At 49.3% G+C, this 19,005-nt stretch overlaps 2 protein-coding genes across 4 annotated transcripts in view; both read left to right on the top strand.

Moving 5' to 3' along the window:
• The window catches only part of TMEM170A (transmembrane protein 170A), a 382,399-nt gene that overhangs the window by 324,872 nt on the left and 38,522 nt on the right, over window positions 1-19,005 (top strand). The window lies entirely within an intron of this gene.
• Window positions 1-19,005, top strand: part of ADGRG1 (adhesion G protein-coupled receptor G1) — a 56,396-nt gene that overhangs the window by 3,535 nt on the left and 33,856 nt on the right. The window contains exon 1 of one of the 3 annotated variants that reach the window (XM_063141161.1): window positions 14,354-14,679. The exons of 1 other annotated variant lie outside the window; for it this stretch is intronic. The gene's annotated coding sequence lies outside the window, so the exon portion shown is untranslated. Of the gene's footprint in view, window positions 1-14,353; window positions 14,680-16,355; window positions 16,376-19,005 lie in introns of those variants that run through there. One more of the 3 variants, XM_063141162.1, reaches the window with a different exon arrangement.

Below are 19,005 nucleotides of genomic sequence, written 5' to 3'. Positions count from 1 at the left end.
CACCTTGGGTTCCTTGGAGGAAAAAAGGTGGGACATAAATGCAATAATACATACATACTTTCTTGTTTGCCTAAGGGAGCAGACCGCACTGCTTGTTCAATGTGGCCAGTAGATTCAGTTGCTTGCCTTGTCTGAACAGCTGAAATTGACAGGAGGTAGCAACTGGACTGCCTGTTCAGCCCAAGGCGTGATGTCAGCTGGTTTCCCCATCCTATAATGTCTCCAAGATTTCTGGCTTGGCAACTGAAGTGCTAAACTCAGGAGAAGATCCTGCACAAGAATGCCTGAGGGTATTGTATGGGAAGAGAGACTGGTTGCCTTCTGTTTCCTTCAAACCATCTCATCACCTTTTAGATGGGACGAGAAGTGTGGCCTGTCTTCATTTTAAAGAGCAGTGCTCCCGTTCTTTCCCTGTGATGGGACAGCATCGTTGGTCTCCTAATTTGAGTTTGGAGTCAATTTTTGTGCCCTTCTCCTGCAACTTCAATCCTTCGGGTTTTTTTTAATTACTGCCTCTGTTATTGGTGAGAGCCTGTTTTGCTTTTGCTCATTTTGTTATCCTCAGACAGTTTCCTAACGAAATACTTGTGCAGAGCCCCTGAAACAGTTCTGATCCAACTTGTTCTGGTTTGGAGTCCATTTTTGTGCCTGTTCCCTTCAATTTTGTGGATGCTGCCTCTGTTCTTGGTGAGAGCCTGCTTTGCTTTTGCTCATTTTGCTATTCTCAGACAGTTTGCTAGCAAAGTAGTTGTGCAGTGGTTGTGATCTAGTTTGCTGAAAACTCCAGATGGTTCAATACTTTCCTCAGACTCCTACCCTGTTTTCCCGAAAGTAAGACATCCCCCGAAAATAAGACCTACTTCCAGTTTTGCCTCTCGCTGTAATATAAGGCATCCCCCCGAAAATAAGACCTTTTTTTTTGTTCAACAATAAATGTGTACCGTATTCTTCTTCATGGAAAAATAAGACATCCCCTGAAAATAAGACCTAGCACATCTTTGGGAGCAAAAATTAATATAAGACACTGTCTTATTTTCGGGGAAACACGGTAATATGTTTTTCGGAACTGACATGTTTGAGAAAGTGACTGTGATCTTTCATCACAAAACTAACAGAAAGTGTCACTTGGTTTCCTGGCACTGCTGGACAGAGGGGAGATCTGTTGGACTTGTTCAATTCAGTCCTGTAAGAATGGTAGTTCATTGGCAAGTCCCTGTGGACAAAGTATTTATTTATTGTATTGTATTTATATTAATATCTCACACTAATATCTTAGAATGGCTAATAGCCCATATTAAATCAACACAACACATGAACACTGTGAAAATCTTAACCCTAAAATTAAAAATATACAGTAGAATGCAATAAAGCCATCACTGTACCAGAAAGCAGATAACACTTCCTTACACCCCCAAAGCTTGTACAATAAATACATCTTTAACTGGGGCCTGAATGCTAACATTCAATGTGGGGGAATCTGGACTGGATGGGAGTTTCACTGTTGGGGTGCCACCACCGGACAAGGCTCTGCCATGCGTCAGCCCCATGGACTACATTCCTCAAGGGCACCACAAGCAAAGCTTTCTTAGCTGATTTCAAATCCTGTTTCTTCTAGGCTGTGAAAATATTAAAAACTAAGGCCTTAGCTAGACAGGGCGAAATCCTGGGGCGATCCCCGGGATCATAGAATCATAGAATTGCAGAGTTGGAAGGGGCCTACAAGGCCATCGAGTCCAACCCCCTGCTCAATGCAGGAATCCACCCTAAAGCATCCCTGACAGATGGTTGTCCAGCTGCCTCTTGAAGGCCTCTAGTGTGGGAGAGCCCACAACCTCCCTAGGTAACTGATTCATCCCTGTGCATCCACATGACGCACAGGGGATCCCGGGATCAGGGAGGGATCATCCCTCCCTCACTCTACACTTTAGGCTCGTGTGGCCAGCGCCGCGGTTTCCCCCGGCTCCTAGCGGTTCCTTGCAAGGAGCTGGGACCCCCCGTGCATGGGGCGCAGAACTCCTTAGGAGTTCTGCACCCATTGGGGGTGGGGGTGGGGAGCGGGGAAAATAGTTATTTTTAAAAAAGTACTTACGTTTTGCACATGAGCACTTGTGCGCTCCGGTCTCTTTAAAAATAATTTTAAAATGGCGGGCGCGACACCTCTCCCTCTGAGGTCATCACACGCCATGTGTGAACAGAGGGGGAGATCTTGTGATAAAACAATAGTGAGATCTTCACCCCTCCGTCCTGCTAGACTGCTAGGTCTAGCTAAGGCCTTAGTGCGGCCTTCCTCAACCTGGGGTGCTCCAGATGTGTTGTACTACAACTCCCATAATGCCCCAGCCAGCTGGCTGAGGCATTCTGAGAGATGCAGTCCAACACATCTGGAGCGCCCCAGGTTGAGGAAGGCTGCCTTAGTGTGATGATTCGCCACAGCGGGCTTTCTCCGCTGCGGCACCCCAGTTGTGGTATGAGCTCCCCAGAGAGGTCCGCCTGGCGCCTACACTGTACTCTTTTCATCGCCAACTGAAGACCTTTTTATTCTCTCAGTATTTTAACACTTAATTTTAACTTAAATTTAAATTTTACTGTTCTAACTCTGTATTTTAATCTTATATCAATTTTGCTGCGTGGTTTTATCCTGGTTGTGCTTTTGATACTGTATTTTGTATTTGTGCTTTTAACCTGTTGGTTGTTTTATTATGGTTTTAATTTTTGTGAACTGCCCAGAGAGCTTCAGCTATTGGGCGGTATAAAAATGTAATAAATAAATAAATAAATGATCCCAAACAGTGTGATGGGAGCAAGCTGCTAGCACATAGAGAGAACTCAATTTAACTAATGGAGAGAGCAATCCTATGGTCCCTGGGTGAGTGTCCCAGGGACCATAAGTTTGTTTGGATTCCCCCTTTTGAGGAAAAGCTATCTCAGCAGAGGAGGAAAGGAGGCGTTCCTGTGGACGGGGACGGGAGGACACCAGAGAGGCCAGGATATGATTTATCCTGAGTCTCCTCCAGCCTCCTTACCTCCCCCTCCAAAGCCCCCTTACTAGACTGACTAAAAAGCCCACCTTAGCAGACTCTGCAGAGCAGGAGGACGGGGAGGTGAAGATTGCCTCTGTCGCTCCTCCTGCCCTGCGTTGGGTGATTGAATGCCTCTGCTGGAAGTTGAAAGGCTTTTTTTCCTGTCTAAACATGCATAGGATTGCACCCTAGAAGTTTGTATTCACCCCAATTCCCCAGCCACAGAAGAGGCTGCTGACTGTAACTCTTTCATCCACTCTGCTCAGCAATCAGAATGATTTGGATCATTCCGTTGCTGCCAAGAAAGGGAGACAGTAGAATTAGTCACCCTTGCAGAAGGCTGCCTGGGGTTCTCCGTGTTCCGGGCTTGCCTTCCGTTCAGTCAAGGAGTGACTTCCTGTGAGTCGCGCAAGAACAGAGGGATTGGGCTCCTCCCGGGGAAAGTTTCCATTACACCTTTCAAAGCAACCGTTCTTTGGATGCAGGAGTGGAGCTGGCCTTTGATTTCAATTCCCTTTTTAAAAAAGAGAGAGTGTTGTGATTCTGCTCTTTTAAAAGTTTGACGAACACAGAGGGTGATCCGTCTGGAATGGGAGCAGATCCCACACCTGAGTTCTGGAAACCCAACCCTCTTTATCCTAGACTACAGCTCCGATCATCCCCAGCCAGTTGATGGGACTTGTAGTCCAACACATCTATCGGGCGCCGCCTTCAGGAGGATTGCGATAACTTGCCTGTGTTGTACGTATATTGCAACCTTACTGGTCCAGGCGGCCTGCTCCCGTGCTGCTGTCGCCTCCGTGGGGATCGATACACTTCGCTAGGCGTGGCGCTTGTTAGCAGCTGACGAATTTGTGTGGCTGCAGGCGTGAGGCTTTTCTCCCCACCTTCCTCCAGCATTGGAATCGGGCACCCTGGCCCAGTGGCCTGTGGCAGATAAAAGTGGCCTGCGCGTGATCAGAAGCGGCTTTTGTGTGGTGCTTCGTTTCTCTGGCTGGGGAAGCGGAGCGTTGCCCTGCTGTCCCTGTGCCTGCCCCGCCCCCTTGCCTCTCATGCCTCGCAGTGACCTGGAAAGTGTCCCGCTGGGGAGAACCCATGTAAGTTCCTGTTTCCCACCAGCAAACTACACTGGCGTCCTTATGTCTGTCGCTTCTGCAGTGTCGTCCTTTCTTCCTCCTCCTCTCTCCTAGCTGAGAGAGAGAGAGGCTCATGCTGAAGGCGCCAGGGTGGCTGGATGCCAGGGAGCAAACAGGGCTCCTCTTCTTTCCGGGTCATGCAGGAGAGGGCATTTTTCAGCTGTGGTACCACGCCGAGGCGGGAGAACTCCCTTTTCTGCACCCCTCGTCCTCTGCATCTGGCAGCTCTCCTGAGAGGGCATCCAGGCTGTGGAGCGCTTGAGCGCTTTCATGCCGCCTCCTGCTTCAGTGGCTCTCTGCCTTCATGCTTTTTTAACATGCAGAGAGACAGGGAGCTGCACCCCCCACCTTCTGTCCCTTGCAGTTCCTGCCCAGCCTGGGTTACAGCGGAGTCCCCCAACCTGGGGGTCCTCTAGATGTGTGGGACTGCAACTGGACCATAGCACCGTTGAGAGCTGCCTCCTACTGACTCAGGCCGTTTGTCCGTCTGGCTCAGTATTGTCGACACTGACTGGCAGCAGATCTCCAGGGTTTTAGCAGGAGTTTTTCCAGCCCTACCTGGGGGCTGTCTAAATGCTCGGAAAGCCCTGGGGTGGGTGCACAGTGGCGCGGCGTCGATTATATGACGACGCTGCAATCGCGCACCCACCCCGGGGCTTTCCACCGAAGTTGCGGAAGAAAATAAAGTTGGGGACTTACTCGATTTTTTTCTCTGGAGCGAGGCGAGGACGCTCAAGAAGGTGTCAAGACAGCCCTGGCAGAGGCGTGGCCAGGCGGTGCCTGGTGGAAGGCAGCCTGCGATTGGTCGCCTTCCACCAGGAAGAGGGCAGGGGTGGCTCTGGTCCCCACATGGCCGCCCAGAAGCCCCACGCTCCCTCCTCTGCGTTGGGATTACCTGACACCACCCCGGGGGTGGTAATGCGCAGGGTTTCCGAGGGATGTGGTGCCAATCCAGTGCCATGAAGGCACCCCCCTGGAGATGCCAGCCTACAAGGAGGATGGAGAGAGAGAGAGAGAGAGAGAGAGAGAGATATTGCTGCTTTTCTTGAAAAGGAAAAGGTGTGTGTGTGTGTGATTACATACTTCTGCTAAAAAGAGAGAATGACTTTTCTCCAGCAGAATTTCTCCCTGCTCCCACCCCGCAAATAATAATAGTAATAATAATAATAATAATAACAACAACAACAACAACAACAACAACTTAGAGGCCAGCAGATCAGAGTTTCTGTTCTGTGGCTGGGTAGGGCCTCCCTCCACAGCACTGCAGGGACATGTTGATTCAGCATATTAGAAACGCTCTTAATTCTCTATGACTCTGTTAGGAGTTATATGTGACATATAGAAAGATGGCAGAGACAGAATATTCTTGACCAGATGATATATAATATTAAACTGTTTCTTTATGTTGAGTTTGAAGAAAGTAGTAACAACAAATGATGAGAGACTACGAAACACAGTCTGTCCTTTCCTTAATACAGACAACTCACAACACAGAAGAGCAGTTAACTGCCTTTTTGCAACTGCAACAGAACAGAGCGGAACCTCCCCCCCTCCCACCTTATGCTGTTAGAATGTTGGTCTAACTAGAATCAGACTATGCATAACGCAATATTTCTAACACAGCAGAGGTAGTTCTAGGCAGCCGAGGACTTGGTGGGAGTCTTTGGGAAACTCTCAGCAGGAAAGTAGCTCTACTACAAGCTCCACTCAACTAGCAGGGCTGGAAAAGGCTTCTGGCTAAGATGTTGGTCTTGGGCAGAAGGTAGTGTTAGAAAAAGAAAGCTATGTCAGCCAAAGTGAAGCCATTTTAAAAAGGAAATAGAATTGCAGCCATTTCACAGCAAGCGAGAAGTCACGTCTATCCATAGGTGTCAGCTTGTTTCCCCCTTTATCTAACAAAAACTGTTACTCCTAGCTCTGGCCTGGAAGGTCATTGTTGATGTGGAACAAAGGAACAATGTTAGTTGTTGTAAGACGAAAAGAATACAGAGCAAGATAACTGTTATGCTAAACTTTATGTTCTGATTGGCTAACACTGTCACTGGGCAAAGCCCAGACACTAACTATATAAAGGTACTTAACTTTCGTTTTCTTTGTCTGACCACTCGCCTTTTAGAGCTCAGAACTTGATTTAAATCAGTGAAGCGCTTTTTGAACCCCCTGTCGTTGTGAAAGTAGAGTCGTGCTTTGGGGCTAATTGGATTTCGCCCCTGGGCAAAAGAACCTTTGTCTAACAGTAGTTCTCAAGGTGATTTGAACTCCAACTCCCAGAAGCCCCTGCCAGCATGACCAATGTTCAGGATTGCTGGGAAGTGAAGTCCCAAACCCCTGGAGATTTAGGGTGCAATCCTATGCACGTATACACAGAAAAAAGTCCTACAACTCCCAGCATGCTGGCTGTGGAATTCCGGAAGTTGCAGGCCTTCTTTCTGTGTAAACATGCTCAGGATTGTGCCCTTAAAAACTTAGCACATTTATTTTGGCATAAGCTTTTGTGGGCGCTGTCCACTTCGCCACATGCCATGTCCCCAAAATCCAGTGGGTCGTGTCCACGAAAGCTCATGGCAAAATAAATGTGTTGAGACTTTTTAAGGTTATGTGTAACAATATGAAAGAACTGCTGGATTCAGCCTGACTGGGAGGAACCAGGATGTCGTTCAGGGCAGCAGCACGCTCTGCTTCTGGCCTGGGGAGAGAGTGGCCACAGCCTGAAAGAGCAATGCATAGGCGTCTTTGTTTTTAAATAAAATTTGTAAGTTTGTTTGGAAGGAGAGTCTGTTTGAATCTGCTTGAGTGCAGTCCACCAGCCTTGAACAATTCTGGACCAGTGCCCGGAGAAGCACCTTACGTCGCCCACCCCCAATGCATTCTTCTTGTTCCCTGGTACATGCACAGACAGGCCGTGACGGCAAAATGTTACATATTTGGTTGCGATCCAAATTGTAATCGAGCAACTTGAAAGGAGGGAAGAGGGCATTTGGAAAGCGACCCGGCTGTAAACAAGTAAGTGCCAGGAAGTTGGGAAGTGGGGACGCCCCTTTGCCGTGTTTTGATCCGGTGCAAGAAGGCAGCTCCCAAATTCCACCATGCTGTGGATCCAAAAAGACTTCCTGGGCAGCAGGGTAAAAGGAGCCATTTCTCAAAAAGACATGGCCTTTTGGAACGACCTGGAGTCCCTCTGAGACCTTTCCCGCCTTTTTCCATGCTCCGTTGCTCTCTTGCCCTTTCTCCTGAGCCGGACAACAAGAGTAGGCTGACCCTATGGAAAGGAGGACAGGGGGCTCCTGTATCTTTAACAGTTGCATAGAAAAGGAAATTCAGCAGGTGTCATTTGTCTGCATGCAGCACCTGATGAAATGCCCTCTTCATCACAACAGTTAAAACTGCAGGAGCCCTGCCTAGCGGGACCACATACAAAAGAGGGCAGGGCCCCTACAGCTTTAACTGTTGTGATGAAGAGGGCATTTCACCAGGTGCTGCATGCCTACAAATGACAGCTGCTGAATTCCCTTTTCTACACAACTGTTAAAGATACAGGCACCCCCTGTCCTCCTTTCCATAGGGTCACCCTAAACAAGAGGGCAGTGGAGGCTGTTGGCTCCAATCCCAGTGTGGGGGGGGGTGAATCCATGCCAGGTTTTAGTCAGAACTCTGAAGGAGCTATCCAAGGTGCCTTTAGAGTTCTGACTGGTTCTGACTGAAACCCGGAGCGGAGTCTCAGCCCCACTGACATTGGTACCACCAACCTCCACTGCAAGAGGAGTCATGGGTGGGTTTCCTGTCTCTTGTTGAGAAGTCATATTCACTGCTTGCCCAGTTGTCCACATTAACAGCTGACGTGTGGCAAGAACTTTTGACCACCGTAACCCAGCTGGATCAGCAGCTTTTGACAGAGAGAGTCCCCAACTCTTCTTTTCACATGCTGTGTGGCCACACCTCGCTGCAAGTTAGGCGTCTGGTTTGATGGACGCTCATTTGTTTATGAAGCAGCAGGGAAGGGGAAAGAGACTGAAAACTCAAGCGAATGCAAACACTGGCAGCTTCCCCTTTTTTCTTTTGCAATTCTTATGAAGTAGAAATTCACACAGAACGTGGTATGCATGGTATGCATTGCCAGGCCTGGTGTGGATTCTTGAGAATCGTGGCTTTCATTTCCAGCAGTCCAACCGCCCAATGGTGAAGAGACCAGGCAGAGCGTTGGGCCTGAATTCCCAAAATTCTGTGGATGTTTTCAAACAGCCTGTAGCTGAAACAGGAGGTGACAGAGAGCTTAAAAGCATGGTGGCTTGTTTCTCTCTTATCTTGCAGCGCAAAACCTCCATTTTAAGTTGAAACGGTGGATATTTTTCATTGTAAAAGTTGTTTTGATGTATATGCCCAGCCCTTTTTCTTCCCAAATGTACAGTTTTGTGGCTGAGCTATGTTATCCAGCTTGGGTGTGTGTGTGTGGGGGCGGGATGTAATTGTCTTCAAACTGAGTATAGAAAGAAGTGTGAGGAGAATCCTTCAAATCCTTCATTTTCTAGGTGAGAAAATGGAGCATATTGTGACACTGCATTGTAGAAGGAGGGAGAAATAATACCTCAGTTGACAGTGTGTTGAGCTATAGACTATTTCCAATTTAGTGGTGTACATGGGCTGGAACGATCATCTAATTATCATTCATCCTTGTGTTATGGGGGCCTGATTTTTTTTTTTTAAAGAGAGAAATTCTGCAGCAAAAAACATCAGGCTGATCCAATGAAGATTAATCACTTCTTAGTCCCTTTTATGTCAATGAGAGACCTTGGCATGTGCTTAGATCTCTCCCACTGAAATTGGTGGCACTCAAAAGTGCTTCTTTTTGTCTAGATTAGTGGTTCCCAAACTTTTTCAGGTCACCGCCCCCTTGGTTCCACAAACCCATGCCCAGTGCCCCCTACCCTACACTATAAAAATCATTATTCAGAATAGAGGTTTTCAACGACCCACTAAGGAAGATAATAACGATAAAATTCAAAACAGTAACAATTACTTTAATATTTATTCAAAATCCAAAGCACCCGCCACAGGCTTGCCGAGGGAGGGAGGGAAAAGAGCGAATGCCTCTGTTTTGCAGCCAGCGTGGCAGGGCACACCAAGCAGGGTATGTCTCTTCATTAGAGTTTGGTGCTTTTGAAACATTTCAATTCACCGTTAAAAGGACTCTTCTTAAACAGTATTAATACATGTGTGGATTCTTCCCCTATATGGCTTGTGACCAAACTACCTTCTCCCATAAAAATGTCCCTGGGTTTTAAGACCTTCTGGAGAGGCGCTTCTCAGAAAAGACCACCTCGAGCGCCCCCCTGATGCCCCCTTGCCTCTTAACGCCCCCCTATGCAATCCCACCGCCCCCAAGGGGGCAGTACCGCCCACTTTGGGAACCACTGGTCTAGATCATGTCCTCTCTTTTCAGAATCAAAGCACAAATTTGGGGGCAGTTTAAATGCCTCTTAATGTGATCATGCGATGCCTGCCCTCAAAGGCCAGCAGTTGGGTCCCAATGCTGCAATTTCCCCACAAACAGTCGTAAACGGATTCAAAGAGCTTTATTTATTTTATTTATGCATTTTTATTTATTTATGCATTTTTATGCCGCCATACAGCCAAAAAAGGCTCTCGTGGCAGCTTACAAAAGTATTTCTTGACAGTCCCTGCCCACAGGCTTACAATCTAAAAGACACCACACAAAAGGAAAGGGGATTGGGAGGGAGGAGGAAGGGGAGAATGTCATTCAGTTAAAATCTATGCAGTTAATATGTTTTTGTGTATATGTGAAGGATTAAATGGCAAGCATGTGGTTCCTTTTCCATTTCAAAATGCATGCTTTTAAGCTACCCTTGCCCAGATGCATTAGACTCCAACTTCCATCACCCCCAGCCAACATTGTCCCTGCTTGACTGGGAATGATGGGTGTTGTAATCCAACCCATCTTAAGGGCACCACTTTGGGGAAGGCAGGGAGAGCACTTCCAAAGATGCAAGCGTCTGTTTCTCTCACTCTAAATGTAGGGTTTCTTTAGATTTAAATCGTGTTGCCTTACCTGGGCTTTGCTTCCTGCTTCTTTTGTGCAATTATAATGGACTGCATTTCATGGGTGGAGAGGAGCAACCACATGGTCTATAACTGAAAACTTTCCCACCTCATAGCCTTGAATGGAACAGCATCCTCTAACAGGTGCTTCAGGGTAGGAAATCCTGCAATATTTCAGAAGTATCGAGATATCCCGGATTTTTTTCTAGAACGGGATTATCGGGGGAAGGCACGGGAGACATGCAGGAGGTTGACATCATCATCAAAAAGGACCAGCAAGCCTCTGTGAGTGGCCAATCATGAGCGTACCTTGTTTCACTCAGGTGAAGAGCCCCAAAGAACTTATTTTGCTTGTGTGAAAAGAACCCCATGCTGGCTGGGGATGTTGGTAGTTCCAGTCAACAACATCTGGAGGGCATCACGTTGGACAAGGCTAATGATAGATATAGATACAAATATAGGCTTCCCATCTATTTAACAATTTGTAGGAGGGGAAATCTGACCGGTGTCCCAGTGCCAGGGGAGGAGAGAAGCTGCACCTGCCAACTCTCCTAGCAATAAAGACGCAGGAACTCAGCTGTCTGTGATGCATCAGGGTCCCCGTCCCCCCCAAGCCTTCTGGTCATGGCAGGTCCAGGCTTTTGAGATACAGGGCTGCTGGATGGATCCTCCCGTCTTGCCGCAGGTAGACAAGTTGGCCTCAGGGCCTGTGTCTGAGTCACTGCATCAGCTGTTTCAGTAGAAGTTACCCAACTTGTCTGTCGCTTCTATTTCTTCCACGGCAGGTGAGTCAGTCAAAGTATTTTGACCACAATAGCAGCATTCTAGGAAAGGAAGTGGGTCATGCAGATGCAGTCGCTCATGGCAGAAAGTCTCTCCCCCCCCCCCCCACAAAGGAAAGGAGCGTTCTCTTTTCTCAGGAAACAGCAGGATGCACCCGGGCTGGGGTGGACTGGGGTGCGGGGTCTGATGCTGCAATCAATCGCCTGATCTCGAACAAGGCATTGTATCAAAGCCTTGAAGTGAATTGAAAGAGATCAGGCGACGCCAGGCAGGGCTCGGCATTCTCGGACCTTTTCTCTTTCTTCGAAGCACAATGTAGTCTCTGAAAGAGCGAGACAGTGTGAACAGCCCGAGAAAATCAGCAAAGAGGAGCCGTTGGTACCTGTGGGCCAGCCTTTCCCAACCCAGTGCCCTCCAGCTGTTGTGGACTTCAAATCCCATCAGCCCCAACCACCATGGGCAATGGTCAGGAGTGCTGGAAGTTGTAGTCCAAAACACCTGCAGGGTACCGGGCTGATGAGGACGGCTGCAGGCAGTGGAGCTTAGCTAAGGGCAGGAATGGCGCTAGGTACCTGAAAGATCCAGGTCTCAAGCCCATACCACACACAAAAGATTGCACACATTACATATGCTAATTTACACATGCAAATATATCTTCATAATTAGAAATAATGACTGTAATTTAAACTTTTATAGGAGGCAAGGTAATTAGCCTCTTCCTTGTTTTCAAGACAGACCTGTGCAATTTTCCAAATTGTGCTTGCTGAAAACGTACTCTCCCTGCACCCACACTTGGTCTTACAGGCCCAAATCCAGATGGGGTGCCTGGGACCTGCAAAGAGCTCTCTGGCACCTTAAACACTGATTCACTGCAAACCGAACTGGCAAGAAACAGTGTGTGAATGCACTGTGGACTATAATAACTCACGCTCTTAGGCTGCAAACGTCCAATTACAATGGAACTACCCCCATTAAGTATCATAGGGTTTACTTCTGAATAAATCCTCACTTGCTCTGCCCGCACTCCACCATCGCCAGCAAGCACAACAACTCTGGGCAGAGACCTCAGGACGTTGCTTCACTGCTCCTGGTCCCTGGACCAGTTGCCACAGAGATGATCAGGGCTCCTGTACCTTTATTTCAACAAGTGCCATTTTTCTCCAGTTACATGAAACGCAACGTCTTTCGAAATAACTTTCTGCTCAGTGGATGCCAGTCCACGAATGCTTATTATGTAAATTCGAGAGTCTTTTAAGTGCCACAAGGCATTGTGGCTTTTGAGCACAAAAGAGCAAGAGCCCCTGTCCTTCCTTCCACGTCTATTCACTTTTCTCTAGCCTAGAGCAAAGGCCTGAGGCCAAGGAGGACCAAGTCCTCGCCAAACTCTCCATGTGAATCATGCAATAATCAGGCACAACGCAGAAGGATAGTTGCAGAGCCCAGGAGCCCAGGCGCACTCAAGCAAGACAGGGCAAGCCGTGCCCTCATACAGTACCTTGACCCAAATTCAGACATTGCTGCTCATTCAAAGCCTTCTTTTTTGCCAGCAACCCCACTTGCATCCACCCCCCCCAAGGTAAGGGCCCTGGGCCAGCTTAGAGAAAGAAGCAGGTGGGGACGGCCTCCGGCCTCCATTTCATGGCCGAGCAGCCCACGCGCCTGCTCCTCCTCTTGCCCGGACCTCACTGCTCACAATGGCCCGTGGCACGGGGGCCACGACCCAAGAGCCCCTGGCTGGGCAGGTTTCTGGAGAGTCAGACCCGTTCCGAGAAAGCCAGGAGCCAGTGGTGCTGTCTGGCAATGTTGGACTCTGGACTTAATGAAAATAATGCATAGACTACAGACAGAAAGGGGACAGTCTCCCCACTAGCGTAAAAGGCACGCTACAGTCCCTGTTAGGCTGCTAAGGGAGTGAGTCCTAAGGTCTCCTGGGAACTTCAAGGCTGCTGAGTACAGAGGGAAGCAGCAGCCTTGTATTAAGTAGGGATGTGCTCTGCTTCTAATCGGACCGGCGAATTAGAAGCGGAGCGGGGTGCTTCGCCTCCCCTTAAAGCGGAGGTGAAGAGGATTGGGGGGCCGGCGGAGCGTTGCGAAGAGGATCGAGGTGAAGACGGATCCTTTGCCTCAATCCGGAGCTCTGCAAGAAAGGTAAGTGGAGTTTACCGGGCCCTGTCGCTGTCGCCCATGCGGCGACAGCGGCAGGGCCCGGTAAACCCCCCCTCTCCCACCGTGGACGGACGCAGGTAAGGGAGAGGAGCGAGGGGGGCCTTACCTGGCACTACTCCCCTCCACTGAGGATCTCTGATTCGGAGCTGGAGCTCCGCAGCGAAGAGAAGTGTACTACGGGTGGAGCGGTGCGGAGCGGGCCGATCCGAAATTTTCGGATCGGCCTGCGGGGCGGAGCGGGGGGTCCGTGCACACCCCTAGTATTAAGGCAGCTGTTGGCAATTGGGGCAGCTTCAAAGATCTGGATCACAGCTCTGAAAATCCGGGGGCCATGCCCAGGTGGGCTTCACTTTAACATGACACTGCCCATGGAACTTAGGGTGTTCTTGGGCTGCATGTGATGGAGGATATCGCAAAGTGGTTTTTACGCACACACATGTGCGTGAGCATTAGGTTTCTGCTACCCGCTTTTGCACATAGGCTTTACCGTAATTAAGCCTTTAGGGACAGTGTGGACACCACAACCGATGTTTGTGGCGCATCAATCTTTGCCTGCCCTTTCCAGGCAGTTGCGTGACTGGCATGAGATGAGCATCAATCCTTCCAGGGACAGGAAGGGGCAGGAGGAAAGGCTCCAGTTGTACCAGTGCCTCTTCACCTCCCCCCCTCACTTATGTGATCCCCTTGGGGGCTCTCTGTGTGTTCTCTCTCCTCATCTGACTAAGCAGGGACTTTTATGCCCTATTGTTCTAAGTGCAGCCAATCGAAGCACCGGGTGCATGTGCTGTTTAGTGGGGAAGTGTTTTCTAAATATACCTCCGGGCTCTTTCGGAACAGTGTGCTCAGGGTGGAGATAAGGCCATTTGTTCTGCCACGGAAAAACCTGCGTTCCGGGATACCGGTAGGCAGAAGAAAAAATACATCTTGGCCTGCTGGATTCTCCTAAGAGGAAGACCTGCCCAGCCTGACCTCCTGAGATAAGATTGCCGTCTTGCGCAAGTCTGTGCACGCGCTCCGATGAGAGTGAGATCAGGGGGCTGTTGAGTTCCGAAGAACACAGAAATGTCTAGAAACAAGGCTGTTGTCAGGACTCCATGTGAGAAACCACAGAGAGCCAGCTGACAGCAGAGATAGAGCCCTTTTTAGGTTGTTGGCAACGGTCGAGGGTTCACAGCGGCTCCATAGAGGAGTCCCTTGGGCGTCCAACGAAGCCTGCCTTTGATGCTTGGACCACAGAGAAGTTGCCCACCTGTCTGGATTTTACCCTCATCCTGAGATCCTATTTATATATAATTTCCTTAAGGACTATCAACGGGAGTGGTCTTAGGTCCTATTTTACAGATGGCAGTCCTCCATTTGACAGCGTCCTCTGTCTGAAGCGCTGCCCAGTCAAAGTTTGGTTTCAGTTGGAAGAACAAGAAGAGGGGAGAGCACTGAGGGCGTTAGGAGTTGCCCACCAACACTTTAGCACCTGGACAGCGGACTGAGCAGGCATTCAGGTCATGGTCTTCCCCATGATGGTGAGCTACATCATACTGCTATTTAAATTATAGTCATTATCTCTAAATTAGCATCTATACATATACATTCATGCCTGCAAAATTTACGCTAGTCTGTGTCTTCTTTTGTTCCTTCTTGGGGGGGTTGATGTGATGTATTTTTTCTTTCTTTCTTTTTGGCGACTTTTAAGTGGCCACCTGACCGTCAATATATTTGGAAGGACCACAGCTCAGTGGAAGAGCATGAACCTTGCATGTAGAAGGTCCCAGGTTCAGTCTGTAGCATCTCCAGGCAGGGACCTGAGACCCTGGAGAGGTGCAGCCTGTCAGTGTAGCCCAAGGACGCAGAACTTCTTTTAGCCTGTGGGCCAAATCCCATTTGGGAGAAGTTCTCGGGAGCTGCATTCCAGTGGTGGGGGTGGGGGGTGACCAAGGGCAAAAGGAGCAGAGACAAAATGCCAAACATACCAGCATATTTCAGCTTCAAGCTCTTCCTGGCGGTAACTAATCCTCAGGGGAATCATTTCAGCCTGTTAGAACAGGGGCAAAAACTGCACAAAAGTTGGGGAACCACCAAGTAACAGGGGGAGGGCTGAAGCTGGGGGGGGAGTTGGGTGTGGCTGCCTGGGGGAGCCCAAGTGGGCTCCATTGTACCTCCAGGTTGGCTGGAAATCAGTTGGCTTGCCTCCTGTGAAAAGGATGTTCTGTTGGAGCAGCAAACTGTAGGTTTGACAGAGTGGTTTTCAGTTTTGGGCTAAGGTGACACCTCTGGCTTATTGTCAAAAGGTAGGGCAAGTTACTCGTCTTCTAGCATCACCAGCTTTCCTCCTTTCCTAATTTGGGTGTGCCTGTCTTCTTGCTCCCAACTCTGGTGGCTGCCTTCAGAAGAAGGATGCTGCCCTCTCCTCTGCCGTCGTGGCCTTCTCAGGGTTGCTTGTCAGGTACGGGGGGCAGGTTTTGTCCTTCCATGACGACCAGCATCAAGCAGTGGATGCTAGTGGCTCCGATGTCAGTGGGGCGGTGAAACCCGGAGTGGATTCACCACCCCATTGACATTGGAGCTGCCAGCATCCATTGCCTTCAAGCAGAGAGTACCTTTCTAGTACTTTTTTGCCCCCCTCCCCAGGAATGAACACTTGTAGAAAGGAAAAACCAGGGGTGGGGGTGGGGGTACCGGTGGGATGGAAACTTGGCTGCCTTGGTGAGGTCTTCCTCTCCTTGCACAGCGCTGCCCCAGTTCTGCTTCACGCTTGCGCTGGAGGACAAATGCAATTTCCCCAAAGGAATGCACTGTTTGTGCATTTCTTGATCAGACAGACTCATCACAAAAAGGGAAGGATAATTGCACTCGGGTCCGTGTGTTGGTGTGGGAACTGCCAGTCATGTACCTGTTGCAACCTGTTCCTTTGGGCTGCTTTCTGCCTGATTCTGCAAAAGTCGTGAGATGCCCTCTGTGCCATCACTGGATTCTTGAGGGCTTTGGGGCGGGATGCCTTCAGTTGGGCCCTCAGTGAGACTGTGTTCCCACTGCCATTTTCACCAGCTGCTTTTGCTTCTTCTTTTTATTTTATTTATTACATTTTTAAAATTTATTTTCTTTTCCTCTTTCTCATCATTGCTCCTGTTTGCTTGCTTGGCAGGCAGAGAGCCAGGGAGCAAGGAGGCCGGGGCATCTCCTGCTCACCACAGCCATTGTCTGTGCCAGAGTGAGAGGCAGGTGAGCAAGCAGGTTGCAATGGGGAAGAGGAGGAACAAGCCCAGGAGGGACTTGTGAGTGGGCCCCTATTTGGGTGTGAGCCTCAGCACATGCCCGACGATGCCTACCCTTGACTTTGGCCATGGCCTCACTGAGCGGCAGCCCAATCTCTGGGCAGGAGCGTGGCCTCCTCACTCATGGAGACCCCCGTGAGCATTCATTGCAATGGCCACCAAGGTTGGCACAAGTCATCTTGCTGCCTGATGTCTAGCTTGAAGGGTGTCCCCCCCCCACCTGCTGGGGCCAATTGTTGCTGAATAATTCAGACACCAATTCCTGCACCCCAGTCATGACGGTCCACCATCTGCCTCGGGAGCAGGCAAACTTTTGGAGTCATGGGCACATTTGGTAAATTGAGGACCCTGTCATGGGCACTACCACAAAATGGCTGCCACGGGAAGCAGGACAAAGGACCAGTAAGACTGAGTACAAGGCAGAAGTGGGGGCTGAGCCCCAGCCCACCAAAGAACTCCTTTGAACCCGCAGTTTTCAGCACCGACAGAAACCTTTTTAACAGAAACCTATTTTACAGCCGTCTCAGCTGCTGATAAGAAAATGTGTTCCTTTTTTTTTTTTTTTAAGTGGGCAGGGTGGGGCACCTTCATGCCTGCTAAGGAAGATGCCTGAGAATTCCTTGGGGTCTATGGAAACCACATTTCCTACCTGTGATCTACTTGTGATTAAGAGAAATGTGCAAGAAAAGGTTGCATGTGAAATGGGTTGAAGTGGTCAAGGTGTAGCTACAGCTCCCAAGATTGCTGACCATTAGCCATGCATTCCGGGGCTGATGGGAATCAGTGGAGTCTTGTGGCTCCAATGTCAGCGAGGTGGTGAATTCATAGAATCATAGAATAGTAGAGTTGGAAGGGGCCTCCAAGGCCATCGAGTCCAACCCCCTGCTCAATGCAGGAATCCAGATTAAAGCATCCCTGACAGATGGCTGTCCAGCTGCTTCTTGAATGCCTCTAGTGTGGGAGAGCCCACCACCTCCCTAGGGAACTGATTCCATTGTCGTACTGCTCTAACAGTCAGGAATCTGGAATCTGGCTTCCTTTAACTTGAGCCCGTTATTCCGTGTCCTGCACTCTGGGAGGATCGAGAAGAGATCCTGGCCCTCCTCTTGTGTGACAGCCTTTCAAGTACTTGAAGAGTGCTATCATGTCTCCCCTCAATCTTCTCTTCTCCAGACTAAACACGTCCAGTTCATTCAGTCTCTCCTGATAGGGCTTTGTTTCCAGACCCCTCATCATCCTGGTTGCCCTCCTTTGAACACGCTCCAGCTTGTCTGCGTCCTTCTTGAATTGTAGAGCTCAGAACTGGATGCAATACTCTAGATGAGGCCTAAACAGGGCCGAATAGAGAGGAACCAGTACCTCACACGATTTGGAAGCTTCAAGTTGCAGTCAGAACCACACAGAACTCTAAAGGAACTATCCAAGGTGCTTTACACTGAAACCCAGGGGTGGATTCACTGCCCCACTGACATCAGAGCCACCAGCCTCCACTGATGGGAGTTAAAATCCAAAACAGCTGTGTGTGTGGGGGGGGAGGCACTGATGTAGGGAAGCCTGCCTTATGGCTGCCATTAATCCATGCCAAACTAGAAGGACGGTTTATTCTTTTATCCACCCACATTCCACCGCCTGGCCACCTCCACCCGCCATTTCTCTTCAATGTGGCATTTTGGTCTCCTGACGCAATGCCTTCTACACAGCTAAGAGGGTCAGTTTGTTCTAGTTTCAGCATGAAATGTTTGGTCCTTATTTGGAAGAGCTGGGTTGCTGGAGGGATTACGGCTCAATCTCTGCAGGGTGAGCTCAGTAGGTGTATGCGATCCAGGCTGCAAAAAGCTGGCCAGAGGCGGCCAGAGGAGGTGGAAGCGGTTCGTATCTTTTGCAGTTCAAGCAGTCCTCCTGAGGACAGTATAGGGAAAGATACTCAGCATTTGTTATACAAATGAACCTTGACGATGGTACAGCTCCTGATGAAGGACCTAAGGGCCCGGAACGTAGAGCTAGTGCAGGCGTCAGTTTATCCTTTTTAAATCCACGCATTTTCTATTTTTTATTGAGGAAATTACCATTAAATATTACAAATCTTATTCAACACCAGCGTATACCTCTCTTTTTTCTTCAACTGTCATTGGTGGTTTTGTCCCCTTGTCCACTCCCACTCTCCTGGAGTTTGGGTGGCACACCAGTGTGTACGGAAGCTTCAGATAAGTCCCACGGATTGGGGGCAGCAGTTGGCCATCAGGTCGAATCAGCCTGAAACGCTTTGGGCCGAGGCGAAGCTCACCCCTATTCGAAAGTGCGTTTCTCCCCCATCCCTAGTTTTTTCCAGCTAGGTACAGAGGAAGCCACCTGATCCCCCATCAGACCTTCGTCCATCCTGCTCAGTATTGTCTCCATGACAGGGTGGGAGACCTGCGCCCCTCCAGATGTCGCTGGCCTCAAACTCCCACCAGTCCCAGCCAGAATGGCCAATGATCAGGGATGATGGGAGTTGTACGCCAACAACATCTGGAGCACCACAGATTCATAGAATCATAGAATAGCAAAGTTGGAAGGGGCCTACAAGGCCATCGAGTC

The sequence above is a fragment of the Elgaria multicarinata genome, chromosome 14, assembly GCF_023053635.1.
Source record: "Elgaria multicarinata webbii isolate HBS135686 ecotype San Diego chromosome 14, rElgMul1.1.pri, whole genome shotgun sequence".
Lineage (NCBI taxonomy): Eukaryota > Metazoa > Chordata > Lepidosauria > Squamata > Anguidae > Elgaria > Elgaria multicarinata.
The sequence above is the reverse complement of the archived record's forward strand: the minus strand, read 5'-3'. Positions and strand labels throughout refer to the sequence as shown.